We start from the raw sequence: 18,476 nt of genomic DNA on the forward strand, positions 1-18,476 counted from the left end.
TTGGGGGGTGGGATAGTAGTAGAAAAATAAGACCCAGCTGAGGAATTGAATTTCAAGATTGTGGACTGGTAGGGATCGCAAGGATGTTTAAGTACAAAATAACACAGATCATAAAAGAGGTACCAATTAAGCCTTGTGAATATTCTGAGGAGTGAGAGAGATCACTTCTAACTGGGGGATCCCAAAGGCTTCAGGCAAGTGTGATACTGAGCAAGGCCTGGAAGGGTAGATAAGCTTTAATTGTGTGGACATGGGGAGAATATCAAGCGAAGGAAGAAGATTAACAGCAGTGAGTTTAATACTGGGAATTTTAAGCACGGTGGCATTTGGTGGGGAAGATATTTTGGGCAGTAGGGATTGTGACATATCTCCAGTTACACCATATGAATAGTTGCTTACTTTTCTGTTTATAGGTCTAGCTCCGTCCAGGGGTATGTGACCTGGAAATGTGGATGGGAAGCTCTGGGGTGGAATAGAGAAGGCGGAGGAGGGGGCAGAGAGAAAAAGGCTAATTAAAACTTCCACATTGGGGCTGGGGATGTGGCTCAAGCGGTAGCGCGCTCGCCTGGCATGCGTGCGGCCCGGGTTCGATCCTCAGCACCACATACCAACAAAGATGTTGTGTCCGCTGAGAACTAAAAAATAAATATTGAAATTCTCTCTCTCTTAAAACAAAAACTTCCATGTAGCTGAGTGCTCAGAAAACTCAACACATGGGACTGTGTTCTAAAGTTACAGCTTAAAACCTTTGATTAGTGAATAGCTTTTAGACTTTGGTATGGAGGAGAAAATTTCAGAAGAGATTCTACAACATTGCACAGCACTACAAACACGGGACATTTTGGGACTTAGTAGCATGATTGGCTTCTTGTTAGACTGCCTTACAGTTTTTAATAGCCTCTTTGTGACAACAGGAGGTTGGCATTGTGCAGAACAGTAAACCCAGCAAGACTTAAGACTGGAGCTCTGGCCTGGCATTGTGACTCATGCATGTAATCTCAGCTACTCAGGAGACTGAGGCAGGAGGATCACAAGTTCAAGGCCAGCCTCAGCAATATAGTGAGACCTTGTCTCAAAATTAAAAATAAAAAGAGCTGAGGATGTAGCTCAGTGGGAGAGGGCTCTTGGATTCCATGTCCATTACTAAAAAACGTCGGGGGTGCTGTAGGGACAGATATGTGGTTGTTTCCAGCAATTGATGGATTTGTTACAATCAGTAATAAGCAGCTCTCCTGAAACTCTGCAGTTGCCTCTTGAAATAGGAAAACCTCAGATCACATGGGTAGGATATTGCTAATGGGGTGAGAACTTTTCCGGGCCATTAAAACAAGTTCCTGTCACTTGCCTGTAAGTGAAAGTTTAAACAAATCTCCTTTCTCGGTTAGGAAGACCAGAATCAGTATCTGAATCCAGAAAAATTCAACGTCACTTGGCATGATTCTTCTGGGCACACAAAATCCACAGAGGGCAGGAGCCTAGGTTGATGACCAAGTGTCCTGACTCAGAATCGAACTTTCCACAGAGCATTTCCAACAGTGTAAATCACCGACAATTAGTTGCTATATTAACATTGCACAATGCTGTACAGCCTATCAATCATTTTCATATACATGTCTCATTTAATTCTCATAAAAACTCAATGAGGTGAGTATTCTTCTTCTACTCTTACAGAGGAGAAAACGGAGGCGCAGATAACTTAAGCAAATTGTCCCAGATCTCAGGGCAAGTGTTTATCAATGATGGGTTTACAACTGGTCTTAGGAGTCCAAGTCCATTTGTGCCCTTGGTCAAGGTGCAAAGATGAGAGGTAGGAGTGGGGTCTGTAGGTGGAAGGGTCCATGCAGAGGAATGTGGGGCAAAATCTGGTCATTTAGGAATAGGCTGCCCCTACCCGGCGACGGCCTTTTCACAGCCTTCTTTCTGCCTGGGAAAGTAATCAGGTGGAGGCAGAGACCTTCAGACCTGGAAGTGACCAAGGTTATTATGGGTTCAACACCTCCATTTTTCAGATGGGAAAGCTGCTGAGGTCCAGAGAGGTTCGGTGTCTTGCAGAGACACACAGCTGCCTGGGATGGTTTCCCAGTTTTCTGCACTTACAATGGAATTTCTACCACCACACATAGGTGTTCATTCCTGCCTTTCTCTCTCCCTCCCTCTCTCTCTGACTAGGTAAAAATGTGTTTACAATGAAAGATAATTGGAAATTTCTTAGATAAGCAAGCCAATATTAATATCTGCTACTATTCATGGTGCCACATTCTGTGCTAGATACATCACATGCATGATTTTTTTTATCTATAAAAACTCTGCAAATTCTATATTATTATCTTGTTAAGACACTAGGACCAGGCAGGAGGAGGGACTGGCTCAGGCAATACTGAGTTCATGCTTTTCCTACTGTGCAGTGGGGCCTCTGCAATAATTTATCACTTGTCCTAGAAAACCGAAATGTCTGAATTTTTTATATAGTCAAGTATCATTTTTTGGAAATCATTAAAATTCAAATTGTCTGTGTTTATTCCTAGAACTATATCTGATTAAAAAGGGAGATAGGGGAGATGAATCAGTTATCGCCTTTAAACAGAGTCCTTAGAAGTCTTGATTAATACATATTTTTTTTATTGTGGAAGAAAACCAACATTTTTTTTAGAGCTATAATTCAAGTCATATGCTTAAGTAATTTTTTTTTTAAGAGAAGAAATAGTTTTTATTTTCTTTCAACCCTGTTCCTCTGGATCGGTAGGGTCACAGTTCCAGGGGGTACTTTCGTATTAATTAGTTTTTCCCTTCAAATTCAAATACCTTTCAGAGAGCTCAGCATATTCATCATTTATACCTCAGTTAGAGTTACTTTGATATGTGTGCTTTCCGAAGCATATGATATGTTTGAGAGAGAGAGAGAGAGAGAGAGAGAGAGAGAGAGAGAGAGAGAGAGAAGTGTATTGGGAGGGGGGAGATACAATTTTTTCACTTGGAAAACTTTGAGGTCAAAGGAGGTAAACCAAGAGGTTGGTAAGGGTCATAGTAAAGATTCTCAATTTCTGTTTTTTTTTTTTCCCTCTGACCCTTAGTGTCTGTTCCTGGCCAGTGTACCCTGAAATCCTGATGTGAAAGGGGGATTCAATTACTGGCTTCAAGTTCTCACGTTTGTCAGGCACTGTATGGGGGTATCAGGATATGTCCTTCAGTATGATTCCAAACACTAGACTCCTGTCATTTGACTCAACTCTTGATTTTTTTTTTTAGAGAGAGGAGAGAGAGAGAGAGAGAGAGAGAGAGAGAGAGAGAGAGAGAGAGAGAGAGAATTTTAAATATATATATATATTTTTTTAGTTCTCGGCGGACACAACATCTTTGTTGGTATGTGGTGCTGAGGATGGAACCCGGGCCGCACGCATGCCAGGCGAGCGCACTACCACTTGAGCCACATCCCCAGCCCTCACCTCTTGTTTTTAACCTACAAACTTAAGCTTGAATTCTGATACGCATCTGATTGCTGATGGCTCATTTTGGCATCTGAACCCTGTTGACTTTTCCCATTCCCAGTCCCCTACTTGTAATTCTTGGACTTGTTTATTTATTTATTTTTGCTTGGCTTCCCATTCTGGGTCTGGGATGTCTCATTGCATCAGTCATGATGCAACAGCCAAGATTCAACCTCATCAAGAGGACTGTTGCAGCACTTGACGATCTCACATCTTCATAGCATATGGTGAGATTCTCATGGTCTTTTTGAGTAGGGGGTTGATTTTATACGTAAGAGTTCAATAGTTCAGAACTATTTTGTAATGAAGGGACAGTAACAGTTATTCTTTCCTAGGTTAACTATGACTTTATAAATTCTAACACACTATTCCAAGTTTATATTAAGTTCTGTGTTGTCTGGGAGTGAGGTCAGTCCATCTTTCTAAAGAAGACCAGACATGCTCCTGTGACACAGGATATTTGATATAATTCTCTTGGGTGATAGTTTTTACTGCTTCTTCCTCATTCTAACAGTGAACAAAAGTCAGTTTGCCCACTGAGCCTAGATTTTTGAAGTAACTTTATCAGTGTGAACTTCTAACTTATCTCATGAGGATGTGGTTAAAGGAAGGAGAATTTTCACATCTAAGAGAGCTAATCCACATCAAGATCCTCATTTGGGAAAGGCACTCAATATCTTATCCCAGCAAAGTTGGTGCTTTGTCTTGCAGGTGTGTTGAGAGTACACAGTTACGGCTAGGTCTTGACAAATGAGCTCGGGATTTATTTCTTGTCATTTTCCCAGAATATATTGCTGCATCTGCAAAGTAAGATATGGTGGATTCTCAAATATCAGTTCTTTCAGACCATTGCTCTTAAGAATTCACATGGGGTTTATTTCTAGAATTATAACTGATTATGACAGAGAAGTCGATGAGTCAATGTCATCTCTTAGAAGCTCATGATGATTTTAAGGGCATAGTGTCAATCATACGTCTAACCAAAATCAAACAGTTTCAGGTGTGGCTCTTAACTTAATGGATTTCCACGGAGGTAACTCTTTATATGATTACTTGCAACTGCCTTTTGAGTGGTAGGGTTTGGTCGAGCTGGGAACACTGACCTCGGGAAGGATATGGGCCAATTCTTGGCAATCACGTGACTCATCAGCCGTTCTTTCCTGTCATTAGCTTGGCACGGACTGGATGATCCACAGAGTCCTATTCCCGGTTCATGTTGAAATTCTCTGTTGTGCTTTGAAATCTTAAGTAATGATTTCCTTCCATTGTGCAACTCATGAAGTCTGATAAGGCAATGTGGGTGGCATTCTGTTCCTGAAAATCTCTTTCTTACAGAGGCCACCTCTAGATGTTCTAGAGTTGCTTGAGGAACGTTAGCATTGGATAATGCCGGAGAGGGCAATAAAACACACCCTAGAGGAGCCGAGACAGAGATGAGCAGGGGCAAATCTAAGAGGGATGCAGCAAGAACTTAAAGGATGCATCATGCAGACAATCAAGGTCAGGGACAGCAGAAGAGAACACCCAGAAAACAGTCCCTGATAAACCAAAGCGGTAATTGGAAGTGTTTGTGGGGATGTGAAGGAAGACTCTGGAGGCCTCCAGGGTAAGATAAGGCAAGCAATCAACGTGTCAAGGTAATTTGTTAGCAGTTCTGGCTTTAGGTGGAGGTGTATAAACCTGCCTGCTGTGATGTATGACGGCTGCTAATCTAAAGAAACTTGGCCACAGAAGCACAACAGCCAAGTGGAACTTACTTGGAACTGACAAGACAGTCACCTATGCCTATAAATGTCACATCTGCCCCATGAAGGTAGACCCTGATCGCAATTCTCTGATGGAGACGCAGGACTGGGCATGGATTCCATATAGCAGGGGAGGCATGTCCCAACTTTCCATGATCTTGCTGAGAAGTTTGTATGAACTAAGGTTCTCCAAAAAGCTGCAAAATGGGTATAAAGGCTTTCTTGTGTTTGGTACTGGGGATTGAACCCAGAGGTGCTCTACCACCGAGCTACATCCCCAGCCTTTTCTAATTTTTATGTTGACCGGGTCTTACTAACTTGCTGAGGCTGGCCTTGGAATTCTGGCCTCAGCCTCCTTCGTGGCTGGGTTACAGGTGTGTGTCTCACAGCTGGTAGTAGAAAGGCTTCTTAGTATGATTCATCTCTACAGGCCAATCAGACATGAACCAGCCCTCCACATCCACACGAACCCTGCACAACCCTTGCCACCTCTCGGAACTGTAATGACTGGGCTCTCTTCTCATTGATCTCACTGCTTGTGCTTGACAACGCCACTGAGCCCAGACCAGCTGTTCACAACCCTAACCATCTCAACGATCCCACACCGATTACATGCCCCACACCACGCTCTTAATCTCACTCCCGACTTTGTATTTTTCTCACTTCCTGCTAAGCTCACACGGACAGCACCCACCTCCACCACGGCAGCGATTTCACATCCGCTCCACACTGAGTGCAGCTGAGCTCACACGGCGGAACTCACTGATCATACGGTGTTGAGACACACCTGCTATTTGTCCACTCAATATCTACTGTTTTGCCTTTTTTTTTTTTCCCAGAAATAAGCTCTGGTTTTACTATGATGATGCTACGTAAGCTACCACACTGCCTTTCCTACCCTTCTCTGCTGTTACGTCTGATAATGTGATTAAGTTCTGGCCAGTGAAATTTGAGAAGTTATTGCGTGGAACTTCTGGGAAGGTTCCTGGGGTCTTCGTCTTTTGCTCTTAGTCTCACCATTCTTCTTCCACCTACTTTCAAAGACAGGTCTGAGAGTCAGGTCTCATCAGTTATCTTGTGACTTTGAGAACAGAAGCCACCTCATAAGAATGGTGGGGGTCCTAAGTTAGAGGGGGGGGGTCTGAGACCTTGATAACTTCATAGGACTGCATCATCTAACTTTTGATCTCTTTTATGGGAGGAAATGAGCCCTTTGTTTTGCTTGAGCCACCGTATTTGGGTTTCTGTTATGGTTTTGGGGCAACTTTATGTGGCTGTGGACAAAATACCTGACAGCAAGAACTTAGAGGAGGGAAAGTTTATTTGGGGCCCAAGGCTTCAGAGGTCTCAGTCCGTGGATGGCCAAGTCCATGGCTCTGGGTCCAAAGTGGGGCTCTGGGTCTACAGTAGAAGGGCTTGGTGAAGGGCAGCTTTACCCTCATAGCAGCCAGGAAGCAGTGAAGGGGGAAGGGGCCCACAGGGAAGGCCAACCCTTCCAGGGAACTCCCCCAGTGACCCACCTTCTCCAGTTATACCCCATCTGCCCAGAGTTAGCAGCCAGTCAATCCACTCAAACTCGGATGGACTGCTTAGGTCACAGGTCTCACAATCCAATCACTTCACCTCTCAACATTCCTGCATTAACACAAGAACTTGGGGGACACCTCATGTCTAAACGGTAACAGTTGCTATGTGTGAATCCGGTTCTTACCGACACAGCCCTCCCCTTTCTATGGAGCTCACACTGACTACGCCTATGCTTGTGATCCCCCTAGGCCAATGTGTGTGTGTGTATTAGCAACTGACCGTGGTGCTGCATGAGTGAAACAACCGACTTATTTTTTAAGGCTGAGACGAGTCTCTGCCTTTTCCTTTTGACTTATCCAGTTGTATAAAGCAGAAGGAATCAACTCTCTGAGGGACATAAATCACATTCTGTAAATGTTAATGGGGAAGAGGCTGAACTCAAACTCCTCAAGCTGTAGCCTGGAGCCAATATTCAGATGGTGCAGAGAGATGTTGGGACCAGCGGTTCTTCCTTCTCTGGATCAACACCAAATCACGTTATAGAGATCACTTCTGCATCGTGAAGCTTGGGGTGCAGGAAGTCTGATGGGCAAACCTGTCCATTTCCTTTTATTTACTTTTTAGTTACAGGTGGACACAATATCTGTATTTTATATCTATGTGGTGCTGAGGATCGAACCCAGTGCCTCACGCATGCTAGGTGAGCGCTCTACCGCTGAGCCACAACCCCAGGCCCCAAACCCGTCTATTTTCTATGTAACGTAGTCTCCTCCACACAGTGCACCTCCTAAGGGAAAATACACTCAGCTTTCCTCACCTGCAGATTCTCCATCTGCAGATTCAATCAACAATAGGTCAAAAATATTTTTAAAAATTGCGTCTGTATTGAATATGTGCAGGCTTTTCTCGCCATCACTCCCTAAACGATAGAGTGTAACAACTATTTACATAGAATTTACATTGTATTAGGTATTATGAATAATCTAGAGAAGATTTAAAGTGTGCAGGAGGATGAGCTTAGGTTGTATGCAAGCACTGTGCTGTTTTATATAAGGGATTTGAGCTTTCCTGGATTTTGGTATTTACAGAGGGTCCTGGAACCAGTCATCCATGGATACTGAGGGACAATTGTGTTTGAAAAACATTTACACATTCATATCTTCTGCTTAATAGCACCTTTCCTTCTAAAACCCCAGGAGAAGAAAACTTTGGCTAGGGAGATTGCAACTGGAAATCAGGGACTGGAGAGTCGGGCTCACATGAATATTGCCCAATACGAGGATATTCTGTGAATGGCGCTCCCTCCAGGGGGCAGAGCAGCGGTCCTGACTTATTGCCATCTTATCTTCCATCACAGTTGCCGATCAAGTTTTTGGAAGCATGGACACCGTGAAACGCTTGTGCTGATTTTAGTTCCTTATTCTTTTGAGAAAACTCTCTCCTAGAGGCTTTAACATGGTGGAGTGGGGAGAGGGGTTCTATGGGAAGACACTGTTCAGGTACGTAGTTTTCTCACCAGAAACTCTTAAGGGTGCAAAGAGCAAGCCTGAGAAGAGTGAGGTTGAACTCTAGATAGGAAACAGTTACCTAGCTACGGGAATTACCTCTTTTTGTTCAATCATAACTAGGAGGTATGACTTAAAACCTTTCGGCAGAGCTGAGCATGGTGGCTCGTGCCTTGTAATACCAGCAACCCAGGAAGCTGAGGCAGGAGGATCACAAGTTCAAGGCCAGCCTCAGCAACTTAGTGAGACCCTGTCTCAAAAAAATAAAATGTGTTGAGGATGTAGCTCAGTGTTAGGGTGTCCCTGCGTCCCATCCCTAGTACCAAACAACAAAAGCAACCATAAACCTGGAGGAAGCAGGTCTAACATAAAAATGAAATATTATTTCATTAGTTCTTAGGTGGCTGGTCTCTGTACTTCTGGGCTCCCGTCCTTCTTGACTAGATGACGTATCTGGCATAACCATAGGAAGTGTCTAAATTACTCTCTTTGGAGACCTTTGATAACTGGCTGTTACTTACCAGTTGGGGGTCATGACCCCTTGGCAACTCCAGGTCCTCTTCCAGACTTGTTCAGGAGGACTGACAGATGTGAACCAGGCTCACCCTTTTATTTTGTTCTTAAGAGATTCCACTTGGATAGACAATCACATATTTAACCATTTCTCTAATAAATAACCTGTGTTCGTTTTTGGGTGATGGATTTTATATCATTTTTTTTTTCGTAGCAGAGATTGGACCCAGGGGTGCTTAATCACACGGAGCCACATCCCCAGCCCTTTTAATTTTTTATTCTGAGACTGGGTCTTGCTAAGTTGCTCAGGGCCTTGCCAAGTTGCTGAGGCTGGCTTTGAACCTGCAATCCTCCTGCCTTGGCCTCCTGAGCTGCTGGTTTTACAGGCACGTGCCACTGCACCCAGCTTGTATCTTCTTAACCTCTGTTGCCCTTCCTTTCTGCCCATTCTGTCTACTGCAGCCTTTGGATATTATTTTTTATCCTTTTCATGTTAAAATTATGCTTTATGATAAAGAAGCGGCTGTGTCAAGCCTTCATTCATCCAGGCTGTTCCATGTTGTCCCTGTTGGTAGGGACACATCACTTAGCTTACCTGAGCCTCAGTGTCCTGATCTGTCAAATGAAGGCAATCCCAACCCTGAGACAATTCATTCAAGTCACAAACTGGTGAGTGGTAGAGTCTGGGGCTACACCCAGAGCTCCTCATTCACCTCTCCAGTCTTTTCCTGTGACATCAATAACGCAGCTTGTTATGAAAATCAGATTAGGTAACGTAGCGAGAGGCATTTTACATTCTGAAAAGTGACACGTAGATCTTGGTGATTATTGCCAGGGATTTACGCTCCCTAACGTAAATCCTGGTGGCAGAGTGAGGCCTCTGATCTTAGAGAAAATTACTTTCCTTCACTGTTTCATTTCTCCCACAAACCTCAGGGGAACAGCTCTTAGGCTTTGTAAAGAGTCATCTGATGCTTATGAGATTTTTAAGCTACAGCTGGGAAAGCTTCTGAAGGCCTTTTCCCGTGTCGGAGTCTTCTCCGATCTCACTGTAAGCTCCTTTGCCACCAGGGACCACAGTAATAATGTCATACCCTTTAGGCATCTTTCTCTCTCCCTCTCTCTTCCCCTGTCAAGAGAAGCCTGAGGATTCCACGCTCCCTTTTTGTATCTCTGTGGCTCAGAGCCAAGCTCAGACTGTGTTCATTTCTGATGGACAAAACCATCTTAATGTGGAACCTCTTGGAAAGACTATTTTTGAGGATGCAATGGCAAATGTGATCTGGGAACTGGATCAGGATTCCTGATCCCAGGGACTGTGGAGGTTGAGGCAAGAGGATTGCAAGTTCAAGGTCAACCTCAGTAACTTAGCAAGACCATGTCTCAAAATAAAATATAAACAATACCACCAATCAATCAATCAATCAATCAAACAACAGCAAAAAAAAAAAAAACCCCAAACCAAACCAACCAAATAACTACAAAATCAGGCTGGGGATGTTGCTTAGTGGATATAGCTTACTGAGTTGGACCCCCAGTATCAAAAACACACAAAGGAGAGAGGCATTGTGTTGTCCCAGAGGAATTAACATTGCCCATAGGTGGGGACTTCAGGTCCAGGACTGGTGGTGCCCATGAAGTGTCTCCCACGCCCCATCTGATTCTGAGGCTGCAGTATCTGCTGTGGGTGGTTCCTCTCTTGCCTTGGGCCCTGGTGCTATTCCTCTGCTGTCCACACAGAGGCGCTGGCACTTCCATTTCTCTTTGTATAGGACCTAAAGACATTTCAGAGGGTCTGAGTTCTTGGGAGGAGTGAGCTGCTTTTAAGTAAGTTAAATCACCAAAAATAACGGAATTGTAAGTTTTTTAAGACCGAAGAGTTTCTGAGGAAACTTGTAATTCAAAGTTCTTATTTCATAGACTAGGATAACTGAGGCTCAGGGAGGGTAACAGATCTGCTCAGACTTTTACAGGCAATATCATCTGGGTTAGGATGATAATGCGGGTTTCTGATTTTAATTAAGTGTTCTTTACTGCTGAATCATAATCAAGAGGAAGACATACTTTTGAGGAGGGTTAGGGCATTGCCTGATTTATTATCTGGGGATAGTAGCCACTCTAAAGTAAAATGGCTCTGAGATAGTTTTCAAAAACCATCAGGGTCACGAAAATGGACATATAAATTGCAATGTCCCTGTCTACATTTCCCAGAGCTCCTCATTTCTCTTCCTGTTTATGATTTCACCTTCCAGTGTGTTCCATCTTCATAAAGTAAAGAGCACAAGGAGGTACCCATAGGAAGCTTCATGGCATGTTGACCTTCGATTTTTTTTTTTTTTTTTGGTTGGGAAACATGAGTTCTAATGAGAGCCCAGAGAGGAAGAGAATAAAAAGGGCACATTTCCTTCATCTTGATCTCTGCTGACTGATTTCCTTTGTGGCGGGGAATGCAGACTTGGGCTTATTTCCAAGGCTACGTGTAACCAAGAACTGGAAATGAAAAACTTAGCCAGTGCTCAACAGTTTTCTTTATGAAATAAAGGTTATTTCAAAAATTAAATTCAACTATCAAGTAAAATTATAAAACAATTTTACATTTTCACCCAATGGTGTATTGGAGATGAACCACCCTTGGCTCACAAGAGTGGGTGGTTATTCAAGAATTGTTCTCAGTCTGTTAAGTCATGGGTCGCTTGAAATCAGACATGATAGAATGGAGTGTTATTCACACCATGAAAATCAACACATGCTACAAATCAGAGCTTTTTATTGTTTTCCAGAGAGCCAGTTTGCCAGCACTGTGATATCTCTGGCACATGAGACGTTTCATTACCCAGAGGTAATCACTATTAATTTTCTTATGTAAATATTCAGAAAAATTATTATTCATATGCTAGCACATATGCATGTATTACTGTAATTCATTTATAGAGAGAGAATCATATTTTAGGAAGTTTCTTGAGATTTTTTTTTCCATTTAAACATGTAAGGATTCAACTCAGTTTTAAATTATTATATAGCAGGCTACACTGTAGTTTATTCAACCAATGATGCAATGACTTCATGTGTTCCTTGTTGGGGTTTCTCCCAAAGTAGATCCTGAGATATGGACTTAGGTGCAGACAGTTTGTGGTTAGCTCCAAAAATTTGTATTATTACTATTTTTTATAACAGACTTTATATTTTAGAATAATTTAAAATTTTACAGAAATATTGAGAATCTAGCTTTCATATAATCCCTCCTGACAATTTCCCTATAATGAACATTTTACAATCATATGGTAGATTTGTTACAAATAATGAACTGATAATGCCTTGCTACATTATTAACCAAGGTCTATAGTTTATTCAGATCTCCTTAGTTTAACCTAATATTCTTCTTTTTTTTTTTTTTTGGTTTCAGGGTGAGATTCAAAGTACCACATTATATTTAGTTGTCAAGTCTCCTTAGGTTCGTCTTGGCTGTGACAATTTCTCGCTTTCCTGACTTCTGATGACCTTGATGGTTTTGAAGAGCACTGGTCAGGTAAATTATAGAAGACTCTCCTGTTGGAATTTGTGTGCTTTTTTTTCTCATGATTAGTCTGGGGTGTGAGTTTTTTTTTTTTTAATAGGAAGATTGCAGAGGTAAAGTGTCATTTCCATCATCTTATATCAAGCATACAAATGATCCGCATGATTTGTGATTGCTGATACTGACCTTGACAGCTGACGGAGGCAGTGTTCCTCAGGCATCTCTCAAGTTACTTTTCCCACCTGCTGCCTTCCCGTACTTCTTCATTCTTTGCAAGGAAGACACTCTGTGCAGACCACACTGAAGGAGTGGGAAACTCTGTCCCCTCCCTGCAAACTACCCCTCTTTGAGGATAGAGTATGTACATCCATTATTGGAGTTCTTCTGTACAGGATATTCATGTCTTCTCTCATTTATTTACTCATGCATTTATTTATATCAGTGTGGACTATGGATAGTTATACTTTATATTATAATTCAGTATTATTTTATGCATTTTGTTATTCAGCTTTGGTCAGTGGGAAGCTCTTTCAGTTGGATCCTGTGGTGCTTTTAAGGAATAGAAATGTATTCTGTTTGCCTCAAATAATGGGGGAGTGCTGAATTTTGTTTGTGATGGCTAGCTTTGTTTGACTTCTAAAACCATTTTGGTCAGCCATCTGTCCCCCATCGTTAAAGAAGATTCTTCATTAATAATTGTTCATTGAGGTTTCTAGTTTTGGACTTTGATCTAATTTTTTTTTCTAACCAAGGCTAAATTTAAGAAAATATATGACATACTTTCCTGTTTCCATAACTACTTGAGTAGGCTGTGTGTGTGAGTGTGTGTGTGTGTGTGTGTGTGTGTGTGTGTCTCGGCTTCCACTCTACAATGCTGTGTATACAAGGTCCTGTCTGCTGTCCCTTGTAGCTGTGACTTGTGCAAGTAAGGTAACCACATGCCATTATTATCTTTCACTGTAGCTTTCTCACTCCTTTCCATCTTGTCTCTTAGGACTTTCCTTTGCTTTTTTTTTTTTTTGTACTTCAACTATGTATTTAAAAATATGCTTTACATTTTACTCAGAATTTCAGAATCTTTTATATTTTGGATTTTCTCAGTCTTATATTGCCAGAAATGGAAGTCCTACTCTTTACACCCTCCTTGGGGGAAAAAAAAAACACCTCAATGTTTTATTTTGAGAAATTAAAAAAAAAACATATAAAATGTTATTTCCAATGCACCCAATCCCCCACCCAGGATTGGAAAATCTTTAATTGATTCCATGAATATGTATGTGCCCATACACTGTTTTAGAAACTTGAGATAAATCAATGAAGAAAATAAAAATTCTTCTTTCCCATGGACTTTATAATCTAGTGGTAGAATACAGACAACGAATAACAAACATAATATGCGATTACTTGAGGTGGTATACGGAAGGGGATAGATGTTCTTAGAAAAAAATAAAAGTAAGACAATTAGATAAAGGTTTAGGAATCAAGAATGTGGGAAGAAGATTGACTTTATTTTTTTTTTTTTTGCTTTTTTAAATAAGTCAGTAGTGTTAGTCCATTTTCTGCTGTTGTAACAGAATACCACAGATGGAGTAATTTATAAAGAGGTTTATTGGTTCACAGTTCTAGAGGCTGGGAAATCCAAATTCCTAGGGCTGCATCTGGTGAAGATCTTTTTATTTTTTTTATTTTTATTTTTTTTAAGTACTGGGGATTGAACCCAGGGGCACTTTCCCATATGAACAATATCCCCACCTCTTTATTTTTAATTTTGAGACAGGGTCTTACTAAGCTGCCCAGGCTGTGATCCTCGTGTCTCAACCTTCTGTGTCTGTGGACTTACAGACCTGTACCACCATGCCCAGCCTGCTGAGGACTTTCTTGCTGCATCATAACATGGTCGAGGGTATCACATGGTTAAAAAAAGGCACAGGAGAGAGAGAGGTAGGTGGGATCAAAAGAACTGGTGGGAGAGAATTATTTTTTATAACAAAGCCACTTCCATGATAACTAACCCAGTCCTGCAACAACAACATTAATCCCGTCATGAGGGTGGAGCCCTGATGCCTATTCACCTCCTAAAGACTCCACCTTCCAATATGGTCACAGTAGCAGTTCAATTTCAACCTAAGTTTTGGATGGGACCTTCAAATCAAAGCAGTGGTTCTTGTGGGTCTCATTGAAATGGTGACATTTGAAATGAAGCGGCACCCCCTCTCTCCACAGAAAAGTCTTAACGGGGCTTCTCCAGAGATCTTCACCACGGCTGATTTTAGGACTGTCAGCCAAAGAGTCTCTGCAAAAGAGTCCAATGCAGATAAACTTCCTATTTTCATGTCGCCCTGTTTACTTGGCCACTGGCCGAGAAGATACCAGCATTCCAGGTGCTGGACACCCCTTACTAGTTTTTCACAAACGTATCCAGTATAGTAGTTTGTAGAAATGTGCAAACAAGGCCTCTGGTCTTGAGCTGGGGCTTCACAGAGATGTCTACATTTTTAAGATAAGTTACAACTGGGCTCCATGGTAACAGCTGGCAGGGGGAGGAAAGAAAGGGGAGAAGAGGCTCTCCCCTTCTCAGGAGTTGTCCTTGAAGAGTTAACTTGCCCAAAATAGTGAAAGAAAAAGCTGCTTTTATGTGAACTTCTGCAGACTGTGAACTTCTGAGCCCCTCCCCTTACATGCTGGGTATAAAACTCTGAAACTCCCTGAACTCGGGATTCAGGGGTTTGATTGATTACAGCAAAGGCTGCACCCTCTGAACTTGGCTGCAGCCAAATAGATCTGTTTCCTGCTGTCTTTGGTGCCTTTTATTGTCTGTCCCTACAACAGAAATAAGGCCAGAAAGAGACGAGGGAGCTGACCAGGTAAACTTCTGGAGAAAGAACATTCCAGGCAAAACTCTAGCTAAAATGGGAGTGTCCCCGATGGGTTTGAGGAAAAGCAAGCTGACCCATGAAGCGGGAGAAGAGTAAAGGGACAACTCTTAAGACAGGAAGTGCAAAAGGAGGTGGGGACAGATCCTAAAGGGGCTTCTTGGCCATTGTAAGGACTTTGACTGTTTTCTGAGTGACATGGGAATCATTGAAAGTGATCCTCTCCACAGGAACAACACAAAGAGCCTTTATTTCCTGAAGAATTTGAGTGGCAGTTGCCAGATGATATCCTACCCTTGCCATAGTTTGAAGGTGTGCCTCCAAATTCATGCATAGAAGTCTAAGACCCAATGTGATAGTAAGTCACGAGGGGCTACACTCTCACTCATAGGATTTGAATCCTTAATTATCAAAGGGTTCAAGGGAACTAGTTGGTCCTTTTGCTTCTTTTGCCTTTCCCCAAGTTAAGACACAGTGTTCAGGACGCCATCTTGGAAACAAAGACTTGGAACCCACTGGCACTTTGATCTTGGACTTTCTAGCTTCCAGATCTGTGAGAAATAAATTTCTTTTATACAAATTACCCAGTTCATGGTATTTTGTTATAGCAGCAGGAGTGAAATAAGAAATCACCACATACTTTGATGTATAGTATCTATGAACAAGGATATTTTCCTCTAAAACTACAACACGGCCGGCCATTGAGATCAAGAAATTAGTGCTGATTTCTCACTATCATCTTATCTTCAGACCCTCTCAAAACTTCACCAATTGTTCCAGTATGTCCTTTGTATAGTGCAAGTGCCTCATGTACAGCACACGTGGCATTTAGTTGTCATATCTCTTTAGACTCCTTCAGTCTGAGAGAGCTCTTCAAACATTTTTTTTTTTTGGATATTGGCATTTTATAGATTATAGACCAGACATTTGTAGAATGTCCCTCTATTAAGGTTCATTGGATGTTCCCTTACAATAAGAATTAGGTTGTGCAATTTAGCAGTACTATCACAGAGTGGGCGAGCTTTCTCCTCTTTGTGTTTAGTCAAGGGCTCACAATTTGAATTCACCCCATTACTGATGATAATGCTAGCTTTGATCCCTTACCGAATGCCATGTCTGCCAGGTTTCTCCACTATAAGGTTACACTTTTTCCTCGTTGTAATTAAGAAGCATTTTGTGGGACGACGCTGTGTAAATATCCTTTTCCTCACCAAACTTTCACTGACTAGTTTCCAGTTCATATATCTGTAAATAAATATGACTTAGCTGCAATGATGAACCGGATTCACCATTAGTTCTATTAGTTCTATTTCCATCCCCCCCCCTTTTAAAAATGTAGTCTCTGAGAAATCGTGTTCATGCAAATAAGTAGGTGGGATCAGAACAAGTTTTATACAAGTATGTTTGCTTCATTCTTTGAATGCCTTTCCAGTTATATGCCTCAAGTCACAGACTCTCTGTCATAAATATTATATATAACATTCTACCAACTGATTAGATTTTCCTTATATCTTGAAAAAGGAAAGAAACCCCTAAATTACCTGATGTACAGAAAGATTTGTTTCCCAATTTTTAATTTCTCTGAAATTTAGATGCAACAGAGGACCCTTAATTTTATCGATTGCTTTTTAGTGGTAACTGTTTAACCAGATAGACTTAGAAAGGCTTAGGAACATGTAAATATTATTTTTAATTCACCTTTGTTAATATTATATTTTGATAACACACCTTAATTTACTTATTAATGGGGAAAGATGCTAGATCTAGGGTTCATGAGACAATTTATGGAAATTGTCTACCATATAGCCTAATGAGGATGGGCTACTAATTATGCCAATAAACCACAACTGCCCTGGGCAAACCATAACATGTATTTATATTATCTAATGAGCAAAGCACTATTCATTGTCAAAGCAATCAGCCAAATCAATTTCTTCTTTGTCAGAAAAAGTCTGACTCTGACTTTGTATTCAGTCCCAATAAACATGCTATTATGCATCCCCATGACAACCATCTCATTTTTGAATGCAGCAACTAGCTGGGGATCAGATGATCCCACTTCCTTACATATCAATTTAAAAAGATGCAAGTTTAACTCCTTTGATTTTAAAATATTTACAATTTAAATAGCAATACCCAATGCTTCCTACAACTCAGAACTCTTCTTGCAGCCAAAGCTTGTTTATCAATAAAATCATGTTCCCAAGCTAAAGCAAGTTTTAAAGCATAGATAAAAGAAATTTATCTATTTGTATATAGTCATTGTAATAACCGAGAACAGTTATATAATTTGTGAAGCCCACTGCAACACGAAAAGTGTCGGGCCTCTTGTTTCAAAATTGGGTATTTCTAAGAGCAGGGCCCTGTGTGTAATCCAATGTGCAGTTGCTCACCCATGAAGCTGACCTGGGCAAGAATTTTGTTTGTAGATATCCCTGTCCCATTCCTAGTGTAAGGTCAAGCAATGTGAATAAAAATTTCCAAATTTAAAAAATAACACGAAGAAGGTTCTTGGCATGCATTTTCTTCTCCACCAACGTGGACAGTTTATTAACTTGGAATGGTTAAAAACATCCGTGGATTTTTCTGTGTGTAAGGTGTAACTTATCTACCATAATCTACATCCTAGTCTGGTGAGCAGTTTCTCAGTGCCTCAATTCCTCATCTGTAAAATGGGAATAATGTTGTACCTACCCCAAAATCATAAGGATTAGTTGGGTTAATATGAAAATGCACTTAGTAAGTTCTATGGAACTGCTGTTATTGTCATTTCCATTATTATTTAGTCAGTTCATTCGCTGTACAAACTATGATACTGTCAGAATAGGGAACGTATTTAATTGCAGTAGCAGATTTGTATAATCTTTTTTTTTTCATTTGTTCTAATTCTAACAAGACAGCAGAATGCATTTCAGTTCATTGTACAGAAATGGAGCACAGCTTTTCATTTCTCTGGTAGTATACCATGTAGAGTTACACCATATGTGCAGTCATACATGTACCTAAGGTAATGATGTCTATCTCATTCCACCATCTTTCCTACCCTGATAACCCCTCCCCTTCCCTCCCTCCCCTTTGTCCAATCAATGCTGATCCATAATGCCCCCGCCTCCATTATGGATCAGTCTTCACTTATTAGGGAAAATATTCAGCTTTGGTTTTTTGGAATTGGCTTACTTTGCTTAGCATGATATTCTCCAATTCCATCCCTTTACCTGCAAATGCCATAATTCTATTCTCTTTTAAAGCTGAGTAATATTCCATTGAGTATATATATACCACAGTTAGATTTATATAATTTTTAAAAATCTACC

The 18,476-nt window shown here is 41.2% G+C and overlaps 1 protein-coding gene across 10 annotated transcripts in view; it reads left to right on the top strand.

The window, feature by feature from the left end:
* LOC110599556 (C-reactive protein) overlaps nt 1-18,476 on the top strand; it is a 153,835-nt gene that overhangs the window by 25,082 nt on the left and 110,277 nt on the right. For 7 of the 10 annotated variants that reach the window (XR_013428145.1, XR_013428148.1, XR_013428146.1 and 4 more), the window contains 2 exons: nt 11,556-11,614; nt 12,179-12,301. The exons of 2 other annotated variants lie outside the window; for them this stretch is intronic. The gene's annotated coding sequence lies outside the window, so the exon portion shown is untranslated. The remainder of the gene's footprint in view (nt 1-11,555; nt 11,615-12,178; nt 12,302-18,476) is intronic. One more of the 10 variants, XM_078027201.1, reaches the window with a different exon arrangement.

Source organism: Ictidomys tridecemlineatus, chromosome 11, assembly GCF_052094955.1.
Source record: "Ictidomys tridecemlineatus isolate mIctTri1 chromosome 11, mIctTri1.hap1, whole genome shotgun sequence".
Taxonomy (NCBI): Eukaryota; Metazoa; Chordata; class Mammalia; order Rodentia; family Sciuridae; genus Ictidomys; species Ictidomys tridecemlineatus.